Source organism: Cyrtonyx montezumae, unplaced genomic scaffold, assembly GCF_038088225.1.
Source record: "Cyrtonyx montezumae isolate F1298 unplaced genomic scaffold, pur_monq_1.0 scaffold_64, whole genome shotgun sequence".
In the NCBI taxonomy this organism is placed as follows: Eukaryota; Metazoa; Chordata; class Aves; order Galliformes; family Odontophoridae; genus Cyrtonyx; species Cyrtonyx montezumae.
In genome coordinates, this window is record NW_027072072.1 from 326,071 (window position 1) to 344,902 (window position 18,832).

The 18,832-nt window shown below is 39.6% G+C and overlaps 1 long non-coding RNA gene across 1 annotated transcript; it reads right to left on the minus strand.

Annotated features, from left to right (window-relative positions):
* Nucleotides 1-419: 419 nt before the first annotated feature.
* Nucleotides 420-18,200, minus strand: LOC136057411 (uncharacterized). Its single transcript, XR_010623023.1, has 3 exons — nucleotides 17,860-18,200; nucleotides 2,541-2,668; nucleotides 420-685 (listed from the first exon to the last, which is right to left on the minus strand). It is a non-coding gene; the product is annotated as an uncharacterized LOC136057411 (long non-coding RNA).
* Nucleotides 18,201-18,832: the final 632 nt, after the last annotated feature.

Here is an 18,832-nt window from a genome sequence, read left to right on the forward strand (position 1 = left end):
TAGGCATGAATTCTACCTCAAAAGAAAACTAGAATATGTACTTTTTGTAGGAGGCATGTAAAAACATGTCTCTGCTTCCTGAGAAATAAGCAGAAGAAGCACAAAATTTGTAATGAAAATAGTAGATTTAACTGAAAAGTATAAATATATTATACGAATATATATATTTTATATATTCAACAGAAGGTAAACCCAGTCTGTTACAGACTTCTCCTAATTACACAAAAGCTACTGCTGGGCTTGAAGAAACACTGCAGGTCAGCTCCTTTATTCATCATTCTTCAAGCAGAGGTCCCTTTAGCAAGTGAAATTTTCACTAGGCACTAGGATGAACTGAAGATTGCTACAAAAACAGTGACAGAGGAATGAGCATGACTGAATTTTGCCAAATGCATGAAATATACTGTGAAGGTCTTGAATAGTGTCCAACTTCACGAAGAGAGATGGCCACCTTATTATTACAGGTACTTGGCGAGCTTTCATGTTGTTGCACGCATATGCCAACTGCTCTTGGCAATATATTCCTCATTAACTGGTGATGGAGGTGTAAACACACACCGATAGGATATTCACAAACAGCATTCTACTTTTTTCTTTTGCTCCTGGTTACTTTTGATTCACACCTAGGAACCCAGACCAGACTATTCTTCTAAGTTTACAGAAATGAAAAGATAGAAAAGAAAGCCTGTGGGAAACACAAAAAAAGTGAGATGAACAAAACCTACATGTTACAGTTGGATGGCCCTGTTCAGCCATGAGCACTGTCCCATTTACAAATGGCAAAAGTTAAACAAAAGCCTATGAAAAATAGGAAAACATTATGAAATGAGATAATAGTCATGATTCAAACACAGCTGAAGAGTCACCCCTTCATACAAACAAAGGTTGGTACATCTGTCTTGTTCTGTCAGCATGCCTTCTCTTACATTAATATATCCATTCATTTTCTCATTGTTTTTATTACAAAATCTATCTGCATAAAGAAGTTCACTTTGTATTAGGGACAGGAAAGCAATCCTCCTCCTGTTCCTAATCCTCCAAGACCTTAAAGTGTCTTACTCAACTTATAGGACAGAAGAACTGCTAACACAACTCATATTTCTAAAACCCTATGCAAACCAAAGCTCTTCTGAGATTTTAAATGTTTCTGCCTATTTAGGTTCTCACAAATGGGCTTTTAGCAGGACATTTACAGTGGCAATATTGAGTTGAAGACACAGACAACTTCACAGGTACTGACTTTACCCTGCACCACAGGAGGATCATGTTGGAGATTAGGAAGAATTTCTTCTCTGAAAGAGTGGTGAGTTGTTAATACAGGCCGCTCAAGGAGTCAGTGCAGTCACTGTCCCCAGAAGCTTTCAAGAAAAGGGTGTCACATTGGGAGCCATGGCTCAGTGGTACAGTAGCAACGTGCTGGCAGGTTGGATGAGATCAGGCAGGTCCATCTCAAGGACAATGGGCAACATGTGGCTCACCCCCTTTCCATGTTGTAAAGGCTACAGCCCTTCCACACAAAGCAGCTATGTTTTATGTTCTTCATCCAAGAATACAGATGCTCAGCAACTGCTGAACTATCAGTGCGCTATTAATGCTGTGTTGATGGAAAGCAGAGCACAGCGAGGGCAGCTATGGGCAGTGCTGACTCAAGTGGTGGCAAATAATTTTATGTACCTTGATACATTTGCTAAACGCAGAGCTCTGACCAACAAAGACTATGAAGCTGTGCTTTCCATTTTGATACAAAAATTTGAAAAAGAGAATCCTTAAGAGTTGAAAGGGAGCATTAACAGTCTTTTACTTTTCTTTTTAACAATCTATTCTTAATCCTCTGCAACAAACACAGAAATCCATAGCTCAATCAGTTTGCTCAGAGTCTAGTCTACCCTGGCCTTGAATGTCTCCAGGGATGCGCTATCCACCACTTCTCTGGGCAACGTGTGCCAGTGACTCACTACCCCCACTGTGGTTTTTCTTTATACACAACCTAAATCTCCCCTCTTAAAGTTTGAAACCATTTACCCATGTCCCATCACAACAAACCCTAAAGAGTGTCTTCTTCCTTTTTATAACCCTGGATTCAGACACTGAAAGCCCACTATCAAGTCTTCCAGAGCGTTCTCTTCTCCATGCTGCACAGCCCCAGCTCTCAGCCTGTCCTCATAGGAGAGCTGTTCCATCCCTTGGACCATTTTTGTAGCCTTCCTCTGGATGCAACACAGATTGATCTGTTAGATCCATATCTCTAACAGAGAGATCAGTTAGATCCATATCTCTCCTGTACTGAGGATGCAATGCTCCAGGTGAGGCCTCACCAATGCAGAGCATAGGGGAAGGATCAACTCCCTCACCCTGCTGGCCACACTTCTTTTGGTGCAGCCCAGCATAAAGTTGGCTTTCTGGGCTGCGAGGGTACACTGCTGGCTCACGTCCAGCTTCTCATCCTCCAGTACCCCAAGGTCTTTTTTGGCAGGGCTGTGCTCAATCCTTTCATCCCCGAGCTTGCACTGGTAGTGGGTGTTGCCTCAACCGAGGTACACCTTGCTCTTGGCTTTGTTGAACCTCATGAGATTATCCTGGGCCCACTGCTCAGGCTGTCTGGGTCCCTCTGGATGGCATCCCATCCCTTGGGCATGTCAACTTCACCCCACAGTTCAGGGTTTCAAGACTGCAAAAAAAGGAAAAAAAAAAAGATCATCAATTTTGCAAGACCATCTTCAGTTCATATAAATATACAACTTGCAAATTTTCAGATGGAATATATAGAGTTGCAATTAGATATTCAACTCAAAAATCTGATTGTGTCTCTTCACTGGACTTTCATGATCTCTATCATGACCTTAGTAGAGAAAAATACCCTTCACTTCCCAATCACACCTTGTTCATGTCATTATTTTCTGGCAGTACACATATTTTGAACAATTACTGTCAAGGATGAAGTACAGGAATAGTAAAATCTCATTAAAAATCTCTGAGGAACACCTTGAGACCTTGCTAAGAACTGCAACCACTGCCATCAAACCTGAATGGTGACTTAGTTTCACAAAAACAAGGTCAATATCCCACTAGTTTTATGGTTTGGTTCCTCTTTATTTTAATGTTCTAAGAAGAAATATTTGAAATTAAAATGTTTTGTTACTTATATATTAACTATATTGTATATTTTTTGATGGCTGCTCCAAAATTAATGCCTCCTGTTTTATTATGTTGACCCATAGCATCAGAGGCAGATATTGGTGCTATGGCAGTAGATGTTGAATGTACTCACCAATATTCCATCATTTTTTGTTGCTGTTTGGCAGATGGCAGCAGAAGGGCAGTTTGACAGGATGGTGCCTGACACTGAAGTGTGTATGATACAAAGGTGCATCACTGAATTCCTCAGTATGGAAAAACTGGCACCCACTGGTGTTCACGAATGCTGTCTTAATTGTTATTGAGCCCATCCTGCCATTGCTGCCAAGAGCTGCACCCTGTCTGGAGGGGTCAGGGTGTATTTTTTGATGGCTTCATGTCTCCTCCACCCCTTCACTGCTGTGTTTGGTACCCTGGGCCCGGGCTCCTGTGCCACCAGATGGCCGCATCATGCTGGGCAGCAGGCACAAAGCTGTATACTGCCCAGTGCTGGTGGGGTACTGTTTGGAGATACCCACTTCCACCGTCTCCTAATGCATGTCCCAGTGCTTGACCATCTCAGTACCAACCACATTCCAATGTGTCCTCAGATTTTTCCTGTAGGCTGGTGCATGGGAGGGTATGTCACATACCCACTCAGTGCCATACCCTTAGGCCCAGGTGTCTGTGAGGTTATTCCAGGAATGACTCCCTATGTCGGACTTTGTTGTTTTGCTCCCGAAAAACTGGAAGGAACAAATTTGCTAGAAAGTCCTACATTTGCTTTAACTGTTGGCAGCAGCTTAGATGTTTCTTCCAGTTAACGATCCATCAGGCAAATTGTCAAAGTAAAATCTCACCTTAAGAGGTTCTAAAGTAAATTAAAGTGAATTGGTCTGCTCTCATTTCAGGAAGCCAAAAGCCTGTATGCAGAGTACAACAACATCACTAGTAAATACAGATGGCAGTAGTCATAAGAAAACACTTTTGTAAGAAATGTGTATTTTAAAATACACAGATGTAAAATACCTGCATCTTCTGAGATATTTACTGCAGAAACAACAAACAAACCTGAGCTTACCATGTTCCTTATACTAACAGATTCATTTATTCTAATTTTTCTTGATATGTTTCAACAAATGGGAAAGTAATATGACCAGGCTGACTTTAGCTGTCTCTGTATACCTTTGTCATTTGATAACGCCAATTTCATTCTCTCCCTCTGATATTTATTATACATTAGTCAGTCTCATTGCACTGTATGCAGAACGCAAGGAAAGATTCACAAGTATTCAAACAGCTGTTTCATAAAATATACTGCAATTGGGAGAGACGTTTGTATTATTTTCTCAGAATGCCACAGTTCCTTCAGTTACAGCTCCTATGAATTTATGTGTCTCATTACAAAGTCATTCTGATAGAGTTTGGGGATTAAGAACAGCATTCATTAGCTCTTCTTTCAGAGGAGAGCAATTGTGACCTAGAAAAAAAGCAAGTGGTAAATAATAATTTCATTTTTAATATATATTTAATGTTTTATTTACAAGCAATGTTCCTACTGATCTATTAACCGGCCTCCTTGAATTTGACTGTTTTCAAAAGATTGACTTAATCTTGATTGTTTAAGTTTGAATAAGTCATGCCATGTTCCTGGGAACTTGGCAAGTACATCAATGATTTTACATCTGGCATCACACACCACCTACGTGTTGAGGGAATGAAACCTTGCCTCATTAGTCATCATGTAGCGATGCATGCAGCACCAACTGCATGCAGTCTGCAGTTCCCATGACAGTTAGAAACCCAACAGTCTCATAAAATTCATGAATTACTTACTGCAATGCTGATTACCTTGTGCAGAAGCTAATAAGATTATTAGGTCTGCTGAAAAGTGTATTTATAAATTAATATATGCACTGTCAAGTGAGAATATTAACTTCTAGTGCATGTCAGAGGAACCTGTCGAAGAAAGAGTTAATCTAGAGGTAACTTTCAGGTGTAAGAAGTATTCTGCCAACCTTCAAATCACTGCACGGAAGGAAACAGCATAGAATTACAGAATCACTCAAGTTGAAAAAGACCTTCAAGATCATCAAGTCCAACCACAACGAAACCATACCACCCCACCTTTAACAACCCACTGCTAAGTCACGTCCCTGAGCTGCATCCACAGGTGTTTCTCCTTTAGCTGATGGAAAACCCTCTCTTCTCAAAATTAATCTTATAAATTGAGTAAAATGGATTTGATGAAGATTTCTTTTAACTCATGTAACAAGCCTTTTTCATTTTAATTAATGACTTAGTATGTTCAGTTACAGAGAAGATGAAAGGTTTTAATTTCAAGCTTCAAGTCAAAATGGTTACAGAGGGTGATTATATGCAAACTGCAGAGTCAGCTGAGAAATTTCCAATACATACAGTCAATTTTTACATCTACAGTGTAAACTGGAGTATTTCTAAGCACAAATGAGTGTTGTCTTCTAGCATTAAGACTTTCCTACATCACTTCGTTTTACTGTATAAAATAGCATTCCACTCCATGTTAGTAAGGCTAACATTTGTGATATCACAGTTGTTTTCCATGCATGTTGGTACCTTCATTTTTCATTGCATTTCATCTAAGTCATCTTGTCCCTTGGAAGCTGATTTTAGATAAAAGCCCAGACCACTGAAATCAGCCAATGTCTTCGCACATCTTTCCTCGTGGTTTGTCTTTTATGCACTGGATCCATTGAGAAATACATTTTACTAATTATTATAAGATTTAGAGGAAGGAAATTAAGCAATTGAAACAACTCATATTAATCAGAAAGAAAAAAAAGGTTCCACACAGCATCCTCAACTAGGCTCACTATTAACATTTACTCTTTCTATTTGTTTTGTGAATTAATCACATACAAACACTGATCAAACTTTTGCTGTTGAGCTCTGACTGCTCGTGGAGTGTCCCCCACCCTCCAAGGTGTAAGGAATCACTTTCCATATACATAGGCAGAAGGGACTGCTCAAGATGCAGTTTCTTTAGTGTGTGATTGATGTTTGCTTTTCTCATTCTTTTGCTAGGACATCTCACAGCATACATTGAAAGAACATACAAAGGAAGAGGAGAATGTGTTTTGAAGTGCAATAAGTATTTGGGTGTTTGAGGGGTGAGGTGGGGGAAGTTGCCATTGTTTTTTTCTTTATTTGTATGTGTGGTTTTTGTTTGGTTGTTTTTTTTTTTTTTTTTTTTGCATTATTCACCAAAGTCTAGCTACAAAGTATGCAAGCAAGGAAAGGCCAGACCCAGAGCTACCTGCAACACTGCAACTCTATGAACCTCCATGACACCCTGCCACCATACACACACTGAAGAGTCACAGCCCATTACATTTCATGTGACAATTCTTTTGGAAGTGCCCTGCTGCAATTCTGCATCCAAATCAAACTCTGAGAGTATTTCTTTTCTCCCTCATTCTTTATCACCTCAATCTACTGCTCATTCACCTCTGTCAGAGACCACTGCAGCTAATAAAGTACTCTGGACATATCACATTTAAAGCTTTGATAACATAAGCTATTGTAAACAGACTGAAAAATGCTTTTGCTCCTTTCTAGCTCCTCATTTCTGGGCTGAACAATCAATCCCAAAAATATTCCAGCTGCAGTCACTTCTTAAAAGTATGTAAGTCAAGTGGCACACTAGCTGCATATATACAGTTGCTTTGGACTTCTGCTTCAAAACTTGTTTTCTTGTTAGTGTAATTAGCAGGCTTAAAACCGACAGATGGAAATTTTAAATGAAAAATATTTTTCTAAATAGAAAATACTAAGATACTACACTATGGCAGATCTTAGTTTTTTCTCCTTAGAATGAAAGTCAGTTTGTACGAATATGTGAACAACCTGTCATCAAGCAGACTCAAAATTCCTAACTGACACTAAAGAGACAAACTCATCACATCAGCCTCAAGGCACAAGTTGCCTAAGCGTCCTCTCCATCAATTATAAATGTTTTTTATTCCAGAATTAAAGAATTCAATATCTGATTCCTGCATTCTCTTGTCTGAAAGGAGCTGTATGGATGGTACACAGGGCTTCTCATAAAGTAGGCATTCTTTAAAAGTAATGCTAGATCTAAATCTGTGTGTTTAGTGGCAGTTTCAGGTTAAAGAAGGGAATATTTGGTATGATAAGTGGCAATAACCACTATCAGTAATACAGGAAAAGATTGATTTATAAACCCTGCTTTTAATATTCTTGTGGCACTTAATTCAGCCGCCAGCATTCAAATGCAGCTGACATCTGTGCAAGATCAGAGTGCTCAGAAACTTGCCTAAGTACTCTGTATATTGTTAGATTGATCCCTAATCCTGCAGTCAATGTTATGGTTAAGGAAAAAAACTAATTATAGTGAGATTTTTCTTAGGTCTATTTATTGCAAGAGTTCAAAGCTGGATCTCATCACTGATCTCAAACTATAATGGAATCATAGAGGAACTCAGGAAGGAACTAAAAGGCTCCTTGCAGGTCTGATCTTGTGAAAGCCTTTTATGAGTTATGAGTCAAGAAGAAAAACAAACTCTTATAGGCTTCTGAGGGATTGGAAGAAAAAAAAAAGTGATATTATTGCAAAATAAACCTTTAGAACTCTGATCAGTGAGCTCTGTTCTGGTGACTGAGCCTACAGCAGGAGTTCTCTGGTACTTAGCCCTCGAGTGTTGCATGTGGTTGTCTACAGAGGCTCCCACCAAACCGAGCCAGCATTTGTACAGATCTTGTCTTGGCTGGAGTGAAACGGTGAAGATAGGATCCACTGCATCACTGACTGAAACATGATTTCTGTTCCTTGTGTTCTGTTCCTTCATTTTTATGAAGACTATTCTTCAGGACTTTATCCACTTTGCTGGAGAGATGCAATGCAATACGAAGGAGCTTGCCACTAGTATTTCAAAGAATATGACTGTCAGCTAGTGTTTCTAATGGCAGCTCATATTTTCATCAGTAAATAGACAAGACAGAACCATAAGGATCAAAATTCTACTTTCCATAGAAAGAGCTGAAATTATACATGGAAAAAAAAAATTATTTGCAAAAATGAACAAATAACTTGTGGTCATGATTCAGTTATAACCCTCAACATTAGAACTACTTGAATTGAAAAGGAAATAAAAAACACCATGCAGCAAAGATATAATAATTTGTCTGTGTGTTTACTCCTTAAACAGCATCCACACAGGATTGCCATTCTGATACTACTATCCATGGTTTCAGAAAGAGTAGTATTCTTAAGGGAAAATAAAATAAAAGCTCAAATAATTAATACTTTTTAACAACAGATTTTATGTTCTGGCTCCTCAGTCCGTGCCTTACACGAGGCTGACAGCTCCTTGGACTTCTCTGAGTTTTCTGCACACAGTTCCACTTGTCTATATTATTGCCAGTATTAATGATGTAAGTTAAAATTGAGCTAGTTATCTAAAAGTCAAACTCTCCTTAAAATTTTATATAATTTTCCCTCCCAGAGATTGAATCATTAAGATAATTAAGAACACAAATTTCAATATCTAAAAATGTGGATCTAGATTTTTGAAATGAAATATAAAGGGGAACACAAAATAGCCAAATTTTATTCCTCTTTTGTATCCTCTTGGAGAAGGGAATGTCCTCTTCAGTCACGGTGTGGGAGCCAACTCATCTCTTCTAAACAAATGCTGTGAGGCTTAAATTAACCGAGCTGCTGATTTCTTTATTTCCTCATTTCCTGTGGAACTCAACACATGTATGCCAGGCTTCCAGGCTAACACATTCAGAGCGATGTTATCTGGAGTAATATCACATCTGCAAGGGAAGCTCGGGGTACCTGTGCACACAGAAGTGCCAAACAATACCTGATAAAATTAAAACCCCACAATACTCTGAAGTCACCAGAAACACTTTACATGTTTTTGTAAACACCAGCACTAGTTAAGGTGTCATGCCTCAAATTATGTTTTAAGTGAATATAAATTCCCAAACAGCAAGGATTGACATCACCTTTACCAACAGAGATTTTGCAAATCGGTTCTTGACCAATTTCTCCTTCTCAGACAGAGCATGAGAGTTACTGCAGCAAAACAGGCAGCGATGTTTCAAAACAAATCCTTTTACAGGCTTTAATCTGAGGAAAAGAGATTTTTCCTCTTTTCCCTTTTTGCCTCAGCCTGTCGCCAGTGGTAGGAGATAATCTTGCAGGGCAGGAAGAAGAAAGTGCCTGCGCTGAAGATAAAAGACGAGCTCCTGCCGTAGAACATTATACAAATGCTGAAGATGCTGGAAAGAAGCCAGAGCTCCCTGGTGATGCACAGACATAAGTTACACCGTCCCACTGAGCAGCACAGGAAAGCAGGCGCAGAATTCGGTCAAGCTACAGTAAGTGCTGCTGGGGACCTTTCATCTCCAGAGCTGTCAGAAAGCAGAGCCATTTGTGATAGTGTTCTTCATCATGAACTGCCCTTTGTTTACTGGGAGTAATGACAACTTGTAGGGGGGGAACCATACAGGGAGAAGTGGCAGGATAATGGTTACTGGTTTTAAATCCACCACTTTCGGTGGCCTTGAAGCCATGCAAAATAATCCTGCAGCCAAAGCTGACAAACTGTGCTCTTTTAGCTTTGTAAAGGACTATTCTTCCATAGTTTATAGAAAAATGAGGAGGTGCAAAGCATAGCACAGTTAGGGAGCCAGGCCAAAGGAAGGAGCTATTTCTCACTGTCAAACATGGGTCAGTGCAAAGAATAAATGAATAAATAAATAAAGAAGGGTAAAAAAAGAAGAATATTTAAAATAAGGTTGCAGACAAGCAAACTTAAAGGTGGTAAAAGTTGACCAGCAAATAGAATTAAATGAGAAAGAAGTTGAACTTGCAACAGTTTGCTCTCTCTATCTCTTTAGAAGATATTTGCCACACGTAACTTTGTGCTAGGCAATCTTCATTAAGGCAAAAGCCATGAGATAAATAACAGCATTGGGAAATATCAGCACTTTGATCGTAGTCAGACTTGCTCTTCCGACTGAATCTGAAAGAATGGTGGTTCCATATACAAAACATTTCAAGATGAGATGAGGCTCAGGTCTGGGGATGGGGTGGCGTTGGCAGGAGGCAGGTACACTGGAGGGTAGACAAGATGCTCCTTACATTCATCTTCCCAGAAAGTAAACGGGTGTTGAATGGGTAACTGGATGAAGCAAGCTTTTTAAATTTAACAGGGAATAGCTGCCAAAACATGCTGTCATTTACCATCACAGTGCTTACAAAGGCCGTGCACTAAAATCAGGAACAGCGTTACTTTTTTGTTTTTAAATACCAGTGCAGTAATACTCAACAGTACCTACAGCTGCAGCAAGTACTGCAGCGCTGTCAGAAAGAGCACAGGGCCAAAAAATGCAATACTAAAATATGCATGAAAAACGCGAGTGCATAATACAGGAAAGTTTTAAAATTAATTTTAAAATCACATTTATGTACTGTACTGTAAAATCCATTTAGACTCAAACACTTCATTGTTTCCAGCCATTGTGAGGTTGCTGTTGAAACCTATTAACTCCACTTGAGCACAAACAGCCATTCTCTGGGCAGTTCATTAAAATCCACCCTTTCTTGAGCGCAAAGGGACTTCTGACTGCTTCATTACCATGGGAAATATTAAAAGAAAAAAAATTGCAGGGAAAAAAAATCAGAGCATGTCACAACACTTAATCATAGCTACAAATGGAGTAATTTTAAATAGTTTGCATGAACTTGATGGGATAAATATTCTAAGGTACTCGAGACCCTCAGGGAGAAGTGTCACAGGGATAAGCCACAGTGTGAAACTGCTATTTGAGTGCTGAATACCAATTATTTGTGATTTACTATAATTTACTTTTAAACCCAGGAGCTTACCCAAAAGCAGTTGGCGTATATTTTAAATGATGCATCGAGGACTTGAGATGTGAAATAACTGGGAACAGCAACAGCAAGGAAGACATCCTCACACAACGCTCTAGTTACTATCAACTACTGTATGGAAAAAAAAGCACATCGATGCAGAAAACTAGGAAAGAGTGAAGTGCTAAGAGTGACATGTATGTAGACTATTCCACATGCAGGAAGGTGAGGTATGGAAAACAAATATAACCACTTTTCAGTAAGTTTGCTCCTGCGTAGAGATGAAATACAGGTAGAGGAAGGATGAGAGGTCACCTGGTCATGCTTATTCAATGTTAATCAGCTGATGTGCAACTGGTTAATTGATCTGTAGTTAGTTTAGATGAGTCCAAAGTGCAATCACCTGCTTCCACTGAGGAGACAAGACTACCCAGCGTCCAGGAAGAATATTACTGTTTATTCAGAATAAAATTACTCATCATATGCTATGTTTGTGTTTGCCTATGTTTGCCAAATCTTGCTTGGAGATGTTAGGAGTTTAAAGCTAAATCTACCCTGTACTTGAGAGCAAGCTTCTACTCTTGCCAAGTCCAAATTTGTTCCGTCCCCGCATCTGATCTGTCACCGAATTGAAGAGTGCTGTTGGAAATACCTCACAACAAAATTTTGGAGCTCTACTCAGCTGCCACCACCTGTCCCTCCAGCAGTCCCACTGAGCCTTACACAGGGTCATTTGGAAAGTGGTCAAGGTCACATTACATGCAGTTCTATAAACCCACTTGAAGTCAAGCACCAAAAACCCATCCCATGGGCATCAGTCTTGGCACAGAGAGACATATCAGGGAGCACACATACTTTACTATGCTTCTAGAGTAGACTCCAAAGTTTGTGATGTCACTAGCACCCATCTTACATAATCACCTTCTGGTTGTGGTCCCAAATAATTTCTGACAACCATTAGGAGTTATTGAACAATGCTCTTCACAAAAAAAGAACAAATCGGTTTGTTTGTTTGTTTGTTTCTCTGCATTCAAAAAGTACATATCTGCATATAGTACACCTGTGTAATGAAAGAAGCAGCTTTTACCTGATCAGCACTGTCAGAATCACAAAGCACCAGTAAAGCTGTTTGTAACAAATGCATGTTCATAAATAGGACCCCTAGTATCCCACAAAAGCCTACATCTATCCCTTACTGCTACATTTGATAGCTTTTTTGTTTTACAGTATCACTTTTATGGCAAATCACTTAAAAATAAATGTCCTGTGAACTGATTTTAAATAGCCAGTGCTGGAAAGTATAGTGATTTTCATTGAAAAACTTCACTTTAATGAGGTCAGGGTGCCCCATTCTACATTTTTTAAAGGAACAGAAAGATTCAAGCTGCAAGACATAAAGCAACTTCTAAAGAACTTGAGGATCCTGGTTCTCTAATGCCACAGTTAGAACTTCTATATATTTTTCCACTGTTAAGCATTTGTTGCTAAAATTCATCATGTTTTTCTATGTTCCACAAACTTTGCTTCTCCTGCAGTTTCAATAGACGTTGTCCTCGACTCATGACGTCAGGAATCTTTCCTCCCTGTTTGAAATGAGGGACACAAAACTCAAATCATAAGAGGAAAGGTCTCCTTCCACAATGCACAATTCTGTCAATAACAGTGCTGTCTCTACAATTGCAAATCAAGAGAAGCCTCCTCTGGGGAAGCAGAAAGTACTCCTTCAGCTTCCTGAATAGAAAACACTCTTCTTGTGTTATTCTCTGGCTACTTAATATTGACCAGCGTGAGTGATAGGATTTAAAAAGAACTGTTGTGAATTTCTGAATAATTTTAATGGAAGAGGAGAGTTAATTTGGTAGAGCACTGGGAAAGCATATGCAACAAGAGTTTAATTTTCTTCACCACCAGATTAATTATGAAATGCCAGAAAGACATGCTAAAATGTCATCAATTTCCCTGATTTTGCCTCTTAAGCTTAAAAGATTATCAGACTTTTCAGTCTTCACTCTTTTGATTTTATAGGTAGGCCAGAATTTCTTCCGTCCCACAATCACTGACTTCACAGTCTTCTGCCCAAGACATTAGCAAATACATTCTTCCACTTAAAACACAAAAAAAAAGCTATTCTACACATGTGTATCTATTAAAAGAAATGGCCTTCAGGATGACAAATTGTCCCTTCAAAACAAAAATAATTGGAAAGCTTTTTTTTTTTCAAAAGACACATTTTCAACATTTTAGCCATTTTTCAAGGTGTTTTTTTTTTTTTTTCCTTTTATTTTAGAAGAAATAAATATAGCTGGGATGTATTTCTTTGAATAAAATAGAATTTCACCTTGGCATTCTGTGGGAATCTGATTGTCTCTCACATTTGTGTTACAGTTTCTCTACTACAGACTTGTGCAAAATGCACATGCACAATAGCACTCCGGGTTTCATATCTGGGCAGTCACATCTTCAATTTCCCTCTGAAATGCTGAACTCTTTTAAAAACAAAGAAACCAACAAACAGAAAGTTTTACTGTTTCCTTGGCTCCAAAACCCAGGACCACGAAGCACCCAGTTTCATGGACTTCAGGGTTTTTCATGTTTCTTCTCCCTGACATCTGTTTGCTGCAAGACTGCAGCTACTTAGACCTTACAGTTCTGTATCATGTATCGATGCTTCCTTGAGCACTTGTATCTCAAATCAGGGCTCCCAGAACCCAGCTTTTTTCCCTGTTATTTCAGAAGAACCTGCCAACATCAGCTACCTTGCCTGTAGGTCAGCTCTGGGTTTACTGCCCCTTCCAAGGAAGTAGCATCAATGCACAAAACACTCTTCCTTCTCTTCCCTTGTACACTTTACAGTTACATCCAACTTACCATTCCAAATGTTCTACGTCACGTTGTGTGAGAACAAACACCTTAATGGAGAAATAATCTGCGATGCTCGTATTGAAAAAAGTCAGTGTCCATCTAGTCAAGTAGTTATGTTAGACATTTTCACTGTTTTATCTTTTCCGAGTTGAGACAGTACAGTGAACAGTGCTGCCTTTATTCACCAAATTCAAACAGGATTCTTGTTGGAAAATGGCTAGCTAAGCAAGGTCATGAATCAATGGAGGCCTTACGAGAATCAGTAAGGGCCTTATGAGTTGTAGCAAAGTGTTGAACGCTATCTTGTTCAGCAAGGACAGCATGTAGCAATTTATGTAGCAATATGCAGGCGCGAACAAGAAACAATTGGTGAGAGTAAGGCACAAAGGTATGTAGCTAACTTGCTTAGGGTGTAACTTTCTCAGGGCAATATTAACCAATCGCATACGTGATGCTAACGCCTGTATCCAATCACTATGCAACATGCACTTCAGCTGATGTTAGGAAAAGGTATATCTGTAAGACATAAAGTAGAATAAAGTGGAACCGAGCTTATCAACCATATTGGCTGGCTTGCCATGCGTCCCCTCGCCGACATCCCTCCACAGATTCTGATATTCTCTGACTTTTTAAATAATGATTACCACTTTCCACTGTGTAATGAGTCAGTGGTTGTCCTGAACTCAAAGCAATACATTTGAAAGACATTTATTCCTACAAAATATTTTAAATCACAAGAAATTAAAACCTGTTGCTTACTATGTTAATATACCTGAAGTATAATACTTACACTGAGTGTGCAATTATAACCCACTTAATAAGGATAACATTCAGATTATTATTCCCAGTTTATCTCTGGGCAATTTCTAAAGGAACTCTCTATCTACATAGTAGTTACTGCCTTCTTCAGTGGATATGTACCTTAAAAAATAAATAGTTTATTTTTAAGCATACAAAATATCTCCCAATGTGCCTTTGCAGAATGCTCTTGCTTTCTTTGAGTCTCTTGACTTTGTATGAACACAAAACTTAAAACACAGCTTTGTGCTGCTCCTTGAAGACACATTGCAGCTACACTCTCTAGCTTCTCTTAGGTCTCAGCTTTCCCTTGTCTAACATATTCCTACATGTTTGACATCAGCAATCCAGCATGGTACTGCCACATTTTCTCCCTAGAACTGGTCTGTTATCATCCTAACAAACAGAATTTGAGTGATTTGTTCACACTTGCTTCTAGCCTTTCCTCTCATAAATTTCACTTCATACTTTAGTGCTCTTTGCTTTAATATTCTTTCTTCCCTTTTTCTTGGACCTCTGACCAAAATTACAACCTTATTTACAATAAGAATCTACAAGCCTTACAAGTTCACTTCGCTGCTTCACTTACGCTCTTCAAGCTTCAGAAGTCTTTCACCCCAAAGTCAACAGAAGAACTCAAAAGAAGATGTTGATGGCAATTCTGCTGTTGTATAATTGTTGGATTGCTTAACCCATGCCTACTAATTGGCCTGTTTTTCCTTACTTTTCCTTACCTTCCTACTTTTCCTGTGTATTGTGTAAAGGACAGACTGCCTACCAAAGAGTTTTCAAAACCTGTTGCTCCTGATCTTTTTCATCAACAGCACTTGATTTCATAAAAAAGCATACTTATTTAAAGTATCTGCTGTGTATTGACAGCATTTGGACTTCTTTAGAGTCTTTGCTCCCTCTGTGATTTTATCTACTGGTTCTATTATCAAAAAACAGCAGATATAATCTATCATGGAATTGTTGTTTCAAGAGAACCGTGAGGATTTTGACACCGATTTTAGTGATAGAAAGGAAAAAAATAATGGTGAGAGTAGAGATTTAAGTTTTTCTGCAAAGGCTGACTGACATCTGATAATTAAATCTCATTGATCTAGATCCTCCAGGAATACTACACCAGGGACCTACTTAATAGGATGACTTTTTTTTCATATAATTTACTTTTAATCTTACACTTAAAAAGATTTGACTATGGAAAAATACTGTGATTAAAGTGTATTTCTTAACATGCTGGAGATATTTACTCTTTCTGTTACAGAAGCTGCATTTTAACTGAAAATGTTAACAAACAAACAAAACCCTTATGAACTAATCTATCACAGTGGTAGAAAGTGGGCAATGGGCAGCTGTTTGTAAAGTCTGACAGAAAGCACTGCACTGTGACTGCATTCAACTGACAGGGATTTGCTCATTTTACAAGCATAGGTGTTTTTAAATCAAGTTTTAAGAATGGAAATGTTCTCAATAGGAGTAATTCTTTGGAGGAGGTACTACAATGCTGCTGGCATTATAGTCAATTTTTCGAATGCCATAATGTAAATATTATTTTCAACTCTTAAAAAATACTCATGACACAATTACATCGGGTACTGAAATTTTCTAAAGCTCAGTAGAAATTAACTGTCTTGCTACAGGTGTGACTACATTAGCACGTTTGTCACCCCCGACCTCCAGGGAACATGATGGGATCTGTTTAAGTTCATAAGTTCATAAGTTCATAAGGTTGGAAAGGACCTATAAGATCATCTAGTCCAAGCATCCTCCTATCACTATCTCTACCCAACTACTAAATCAAATCCTTTAGCACCTCATCTAAACGCTTCTTGAACAGCGCTAGGGATGGTGCCTCAACCACCTCCCTAGGCAGGCCATTCCAGTGCCTGACCACTCTTTCAGAAAAGAAATGCTTCCTCAGGTCTAATCTAAATCTTCCCCGGCACAACTTGTGGCCATTCCCTCTCGTCCTGTCGTTATTTATCAGGGAGAAGAGGCCCACCCCCTCCTCACCACAACCCCCCTTCAGGAAGTGGTAGAGTGCAATAAGGTCTCCTCTGAGCCTTCTCTTCTCCAGACTAAACAATCCCAGCTCCCTCAGCCGCTCCTCATAAGACTTGTGCTCCAGACCCCTCACCAGTTTTGTTGCCCTTCTCTGAACACGCTCCAGGGCCTCAATGTCCTTCTTGTAGTGAGGGGCCCAAAACTGAACACAGTACTCGAGGTGCGGCCGTACCAGAGCTGAATACAGGGGGATGATCACCTCCCTGCTCCTGCTGGCTACACTATTTCTAATACAGGCCAGGATGCTGTTGGCCTTCTTGGCCACCTGGGCACACTGCCGGCTCATGTTGAGCCCGAGCATCAACCAACACCCCCAGGTCCTTTTCCTCTCTACATTCTTCAAGCCATTCTGCCCCAAGCCTATAGCATTGCATGGGGTTATTGTGGCCAAAGTGCAGGACCCGGCACTTGGTCTTATTGAACCTCATCCCATTTTGCTCAGCCCAGCTATTCAGCCTATCCAAATCCCTCTGAAGGGCCTCCCTACCCTCAGGCAGTTTGACACATCCTCCCAACTTTGTGTCATCTGCAAACTTACTGAGGGTACACTCAATTCCCTCGTCTAGGTCATCAATAAAGATATTAACCAAGATGGGCCCCAAAACTGACCCTTGGGGGACACCACTCGTAACAGGACGCCAGCTGGACTTAACTCCATTAACCACTACCCTCTGGGCACGGCCCTCCAGCCAGTTCTCCACCCAGAGAAGAGTGAACCTGTCCACACCACGGGCTGTCAGTTTCCTTAGGAGAATACTGTGGGAAAAGAGTTTTGAAGAGATACTGTTTGAAGAGATGCACAGGACCCATCTCAGAAACACAGGAGGCACAGAGCAGAATTAACTGTCACAGAGTTGGCTGGAGCACTACCACATCCTCTCAAATCTTTAAGGTGAGAAGAGTTGCTGATTTTGTAAATAATTTAAGTCTTTGGCTCTTTGTCTGGTCCTGTGGGGAATGTTATGTGTGTGTCTGGTATCAATATAACCTACCCTGTTCTACATAAAAGAAACCAAGGCTCCAACTCATAGCAATTTGGGTGCCCTCTGCTGAACTTCCACTGGTGGCAGAGATGGTTCCTGAATACCAATGCTCACTGCACCCTTTGTTGGTGGTGAGGAATGACATACCTGGCTCTGTAATCAGGTGTATGAAGACACTGTGAGCAGCTGACTGGTTGCTTCTTACCTAGGAGAAAGGAAATAAATAAGTAAATAAATAAATTATTAAAATATGAAAATAATAATTAATAATGAAAATAATAAATAAATAATAATAAAAGCAAACAAACAGCACTATTCTTTGCAAGTTCAGCTCATCAGGTTTGGATACAGATTTCAGAGAAAGAGTGATGCTATCAGAGTGTCAGAGTCACAGCCTGCACCCGAGCATAACGTTTAGATTAAAGGCTACATTTGGATACGGAGAAGAAGGGAAAGAGCTGAGTATATAAATACAGCATGCCAGATGCTCTCTTTTGTGACTTTTTTTTCAGTCACACACTGGAAATCATCACTGATTTGTACTAATTCTTCTCATGTAACAGATCTTGAATTATTGCCTACACTGGTGCAGAAAGGAAGCAAGAAGCATCCACACCTCAATGGGAGTGCTGCGGGTTTGGGTACCCTCAGAAGGGACTGCAGCTAAATGGAAGAACTACTTTGTGATGATTAAAAGCAGGGACCTTTGTTATGCTACTAAAACATACATTTTAGGTGTCAATGGGATAAAAATAATTTGATGTAAGCACTGGCTACAACACACAACTCCCTGCTGTGCCAGAAATCCCATCCCTTCCTATTTCAGTGCACTTCTACCAGCTTGTATTGGCCTGCACAAAACATGGCAGGTGCTACATTCTTCCCAGGAAGCTGCTTCCTTGCCCTGGGCACCTTGCTGTCCTGTAACAGATACACACAGTTTAAGCATGCAGCACTCACTGCTGTAGCACTGGAGCAATTTTCTCAGATTGCATCCAGAAATAATATATGGGAAGATAACAAGCAACAGCGGATGTACAGTGGGCATGCAGGCAGATAACAAAACTGAGAAAGGAAGAATGGGAAAAGATAAAGCAGAAAGGTAAATAAAAAGAGAAAT